This window comes from Rhincodon typus, chromosome 28 (genome assembly GCF_021869965.1).
Source record: "Rhincodon typus isolate 14 chromosome 28, sRhiTyp1.1, whole genome shotgun sequence".
Taxonomy (NCBI): Eukaryota; Metazoa; Chordata; class Chondrichthyes; order Orectolobiformes; family Rhincodontidae; genus Rhincodon; species Rhincodon typus.
In genome coordinates, this window is record NC_063359.1 from 15,814,869 (window position 1) to 15,820,868 (window position 6,000).

The 6,000-nt window shown below is 40.4% G+C and overlaps 1 protein-coding gene across 1 annotated transcript in view; it reads right to left on the reverse strand.

Annotated features, from left to right (window-relative positions):
* The window catches only part of LOC109926711 (probable voltage-dependent N-type calcium channel subunit alpha-1B), a 235,086-nt gene that overhangs the window by 158,153 nt on the left and 70,933 nt on the right, over positions 1-6,000 (reverse strand). The window lies entirely within an intron of this gene.

The window sequence follows — 6,000 nt, forward strand, 5'->3', positions numbered from 1 at the left end:
ATGAGGTCAGCTATTTTTTGTCCAAAGAAAGACAGGTCCTGATATTTGTAAATGATGAAATGAGGAAACTGTGAAGGAACAGAAAGATAGAGATATACAGCATGGAAACAGACCCTTTGGCCCAACTCATCCATGCCGACCAGATATCGTAAATTAATCTAGTCCAATTTACCAGCATTTGCCCCATATCCCTCTAAGCCCTTCCTATTCATATACCCATCCAGATGCCTTTTAAATGTTGGAATTGTACCAGTATCCACCACTTCCTCTGGCAGCTCATTCCATGCACGCACCACCCTCTGCATGAAAATGTTGCCCCTTATGTCCCTGTTACATCTTTCCCTTCTCACCTTAAACCTATGCCCGCTAGTTTGGACTCTCCTACCCTGGGAAAAAGACTTTGCCTATTCACCCTATCCATGCCCCACATGATTTTATAAATCTCTATAAGGCCACCCCTCAACCTCTGATGCTCCAGGGAAAATAGCCCCAGCCTATTCAGCCTCTCCGTATAGCTCAACCCCTCCAACCCCAGCATCATCCTTGTAAATCTTTTCTCCACCCCTTCGAGTTTAACAACTTCTTTCCTATAGCACGGAGATCAGAAATGAACACGATATTCCAAAAGTGGCCGAACCACATCCTATACTGCCACAACATGAGATTGGAAAAATCAAGAACAAAAATCCCTAAAAGCTATTGAACAGATGTTGAAATTAATAAAAAATAATAATGTAACGTTGGCTTTATCTCAAGGGAGTGGAAGATATATTTAAAGTTTTGGCAAAGATATGGAGCTCAGGTTGTGGGTGAGGTTGTTGACTTGCTTGATGAGCTGGCTTATTTTTGTTCAGATGTTTCGTCACCATGCTGGGTGACACCATCAGTGGAGCCTCCGACGAAACGATGTTATTCTACTCCGCTTGGAATTTATCCTGTCTGGTCCGTTATAGTGAGTATTGTCATTTCCGGTTTTGATCTGTATGGGATTATATATGGGGTCCAATTCTATACGTTTGTTGATTCAAGTATGGGTGGAGCACCATGCCTCTAGGAATTCCTGTGCGTGTCAATGTTTGGCTGGGCCTACTATGGTTACTATGGCAACAAACATATAGAATTGGATCCCATATAAAAACCCATACAGATCAAAACTGGAAATGACAGTACTCGCCATAACGGACCAGACAGGATAAATTCCAAGCAGAGTAGAATAACATCGCTTCTTCAGAGACTCCACTGATGATGTCACCTGGCATGGTGATGAAACGTCTGAACAGGAACAAGCCAGCTCATCGAACAAGTCAACAACGTCAGTGGAAGATATAATTATTAACAGCTCTGATTGAAAGACAGGGTATTGTCGAAGGTGAATAGATGGAGTTAATACACAGATCAGCCATGATTACATTGAATGGTAAAAAGGCTTAAGGAGCTGAATATCTTTCTTTTACCCCGAAGTTGCTACACAATAATGTAACCTTGAGGAGGATTTCAAGAGCCAAAAGGAAACAACAGAGCTGAACGATTACAAATGACAAGTCAAAATAACAAGTCAGAGTTGAAAATTAACAGAAAATGGATCTCTTCAGAACAATTGCTGAATGTATTTTACCATGTAACTAAGGTTTAATCATTTTCAGTAGCACAGGTCGAATAGTACTCTTACAAGATCTATGCTCATTGAATAAGCAATGAAATTACAAAGTGATATATTTCTGACAATTTGTGTCTTTAGAAATATTCATCTGCTAAACCTAGGAAATCCATAAAGAAAATCAAAGGATGCTAGAATGAGTCCAGCTCAGCATTAAATCCCACAAGTACAAATCTGAGTTTTTTTTTGCAAAGACAATCTGTCAGTAAAGAGACTGTTTAACAGCACGGCAGACAGCAGTCTCATCTTTAGATTAATGTTCCATCATGCTGTGCTCAGCAATGAGGTGACTGAATAAGCAGGTGACCAGCCAGTAATTCCCTTCAGACATAGATTCACACCTTGACAGAAACAGACTTGATGAATGACATTCCATATTTTATTTGCTAGCTCAATCCATTTTGGGCTCTCTTTTTTTTCAGCACTTGTTATTTCCTTTGGAACTAAGATGTATTTGTTTTTCATTTGTAAGGCAATATGCCTAAAAGAATATTGATTTGTTACCTTCTTTTCCAAAATGTAACCATGTTTATTAAAATGCAGTTAATATTTTAGAGTAAATAACTACCAATATGGTCTTGTGATATGGCATCCATTCAAAGGATGGGGTATGACTTTCACTTGGATTCGATGGCTAACTTCAGGCTCATTTTCTAAAGATCACTCTTCATTGCTGGAAAGTACAATTACCACTGAGTAAATATAAAGAGCTGTTTAGCAAATTAGGTGGACAAATAGAAACTTAACTATTTGAAGGTCTTTCAGTATTGACTGAATTCTGTATCATCCACTGGATCAGAAAGAATAAGACTTGAATTTATATATTGTCTTATCATATGTCTTGTCAACCATATTACAATCTAGGTGTCCTATTTGACCCTAGGCTATACTTTCAATCCCATATGCTCTCTATCACAAATGCTATTGCTATATCAATGCCATTTCTGCCTGTGCCTTAGTCCATTTGATGCTGAAACCCTTACCTATGCTTTGGCTATCTTTAGACTCAGTTATTCCAATGCTCTCTCCTGGCCAATTTTACAAGCTTCCACTTTACATTGATAAGAGCTCGTCCAAAATGCCTCTATTTGTATCTTAACTTGCACCAGGTCTCATTCATCCATCTTTCTTATACTAAGTTGATTTATTGTCAAGCAACACATCCATTTTTTCAAATTCTTTTTCTTGTTTTCAAATCCTTCCTGCAGCCCTACAAAAGTCAGGGAACTCTCTGCTCCATCAACTGTGTCCATCCAAGTCCTTGACTTCTCCACAAGGTTCTCATGATTGTAACAGCTCAGAATCAAAAAGCTCTAAAAATTCCCTTCACAAACCTCTTTCCTTCTCTCTGCTCCATTAGGACAGTCCCTAAGTCCCCATCTCTTGGAAGAGGCTTTTAGTAAACTAGTAAAGTTTGAAATTGACAAATACTGGCTTGACTCGTCTTGTACATTCAAAATGGAGGATCAGCATGACCAGTATGATCATTTCCTAGTGAAACTTCTTTAAAAAATAAATTTTTTAACATATCTTTCTTAACCTCAGAGGTAATGTCTGTCTGGTGACAGTCCTGTGAGGCATCATCTGATGTTTTGTTCACTGTGGGTGGCACTATAGCTCCATGGTTAGTATTACTGCCTCACAGTGCCAGGGATCCAGGTCTGATTCCACTCTTGGGCAACTGTCTGTATGGAGTTTGCGAATTCTCCCTGTGTGCGTGTATAGGTTTCCGCTGGGTGCTCCGGTTTCCTCCCACTGTCCGAAGATGTGCAGATTAGGAGGATTGGCCATGCTAAATTGCCCATAGTGTCCGGGGTGGGGATTACAGGCTAGGCAGATTAGCCAGGGGAAATGCAGGGTTACAGGGATAGGGTGGTGGTGGGGGTGCTGGAGCTGGGTGTGATGCTGCTTGGAGGGTTGATGTGGACTTGATGGGCCAAACGGCCTGCTTCTACACTGTAGGGATTCTATGAGCAAAGATATACAAATATAAGTTGCATACGTTTCAAAAGTGATCATTATCTACACAAATGTATGAACGTGTTAATTCTTGGCTGGCTATGATGCATATTTCAAGCACTTTAGATCTTTTCAGTTGGGCTCATGAAATATTGTTTGTAACATTTGTAAATATCGTAGACCTGTATATACTTCTGATGCTGAGTGCTCTATCAAAACCTCTTTCAAATTTTGATTTATGGTGAGCTCCTGTTCCTTTAGCAGAAGAACTACACAGTGCTCCGACACTGCAGAATGTTTCTTTCTCTGGGGCGCTTTCTCTCCAAGTGCAGAGACTGCTGTGACACTGCCTTGTTGGTGAAGCTGGCCCTGACTTAAGTGAAGGGGTCTGGCAGGCCAATGGAATCTCTGGTCTGACCTAACTCTGGTGAGAGAGAAAGGTCCAGGTTAAGTTGCAGAATACAGTTGAACTGCTGTGGAAATGTGTGCAGAATCCAGCAACTCATCCCCCAGGTGATTTGGCAAGAGAAGTGACCTGGCCAGCTGAAGTTTATTACAGAACCAATTCATAAAATTTGAATCTCAATGGACAATGACAAATTTGACTTTATTTCTATTGCAGTTGGAGGTTTTGTTAAAGTAAAATAAGTTTCAGGGAAGTGATTTCTTACATTTTACTGTTTTCATAAAAATTGCTGCTTATCAAGTGTTTGATTAGGACTGTTCAAACAGTTATGACAGGAAACTGTAATCAGGATATCTTGAACCCATTTTGCTTCAGGGCAACAATTGCCAACGGCTGGTGTTAGTGGCAGCTGTAAAGTTAACAAAGTGGCAATGCTTCTTCTGGAAGTCGCAAGGCCATGTACCAAAAGGAAGATGTTGTCATTGCCTTTTGGCGTGGTAGAGGTGTATATATAAATTAATGTCAGAGACAAGGTTCACTCATCTTCACTTGCAGATGAAAGCATACGGACATCAAGGGAGGCTTTAAAAAACAGAAAAGAATTGGCCAGTATGAGTGGATGAATGGTCCAGAAGAAATTCTACTAAAGAGCTTTTTGACAACAGGAAGATAATGAAATGTTGGAGGGAAACGGAGACAGATCTAGAGAGCATAAGCACCGCGACTGAAAGAACCAGTAGCCTCAGCAGTTACTACCTCAGCCATCTGTCAAATCCATTGGAGTTAAAGAAACTTCCGGAAACTCCCACTCCAAAAGCAGATTTCAACTCTTTTATTGGATTGAGAGAAGTAGAGGTGCTTCTCCTGCGCCCCCCCCCCCTTATTAAAATTGTTAATGGTCATCCTAACTGATCCTCTCTCCTTTGCCCAACCCCAAATCTTCCTAACATCTCACCTTGCTGAACCACCTACCACAAGTCCTATTCCCCAACCAAACCTCACCTGGAAATGACATATCACCTCTCAGCTACTCTGGTCACCTCCAACTCAGTGGTAATAAGCAATTGAAACTTGTGTACCATTTCCCAAGTTTGTAACGTCTGGCTTCATTGGACATTTGCATGATATCAAGATCACATCTCAACTTGGATAAATCTAGTTTCTAGGGGAAACATCTGCTATTCCACCTGAAATTACAATACAGAATTGAAACTGGAAGATAACATTTTGATCCTTGTACCGCATCCTTGTGTTCCACAACAACTGGATATTTGGTTGATGCATTTAAAAAGCTCTGCCACTGTACAGTCTGATTGCATACCTAATATCCAGTTTTAGATAATTGACAACTTCCTCCAATTAAACATTGTGGAAGTTGGAGAATCAAAGTCAGTCACCAACATAAAATCTTTACCTTTATTTCCTCTTCTCAGCCATCAACTGGGGATGAACTGGACTGTTTGCTGACTCTTCATATTAATTCAGCTTCTGACCATATTTCCTCTCCATTACAAATGTCATCTATTATGATTAAATTTCTTCAAGATCCTGATCCTTATTATCACTGTGGGAGGCAGTGGTATAGTGATAATATCACTAGACTAGCAGTCCAAAGGCCGAGATAATGTTCTGATGCCATGAGTTGGATTTCCAGTACAGGTGGTGAAATTTAAATTTGAATTTTAAAACGTTAAAAGTAAGCCTAATGACCAACCACGTAACTGTTGTTGATTGCTGTAAAACTCGTCTGGTTCATTCATGTTTTACTGGAGGGATATCTACCATCTTTGCCCGGTCTGTCACTCCAGATCCACAACAATATGAACCGAAAGAACTGCGGATGTTGTAAATCAGGAACAAAAACAAAGTTGCTGGAAAAGCTCAGCAGGTCTGGCAGCATCTGTGGAGGAGAAAACAGAGTTAACGTTTCGGGTCCGGTGACCCTTCCTCAGAACTGATGGTGGCTGGGAAAACGTCA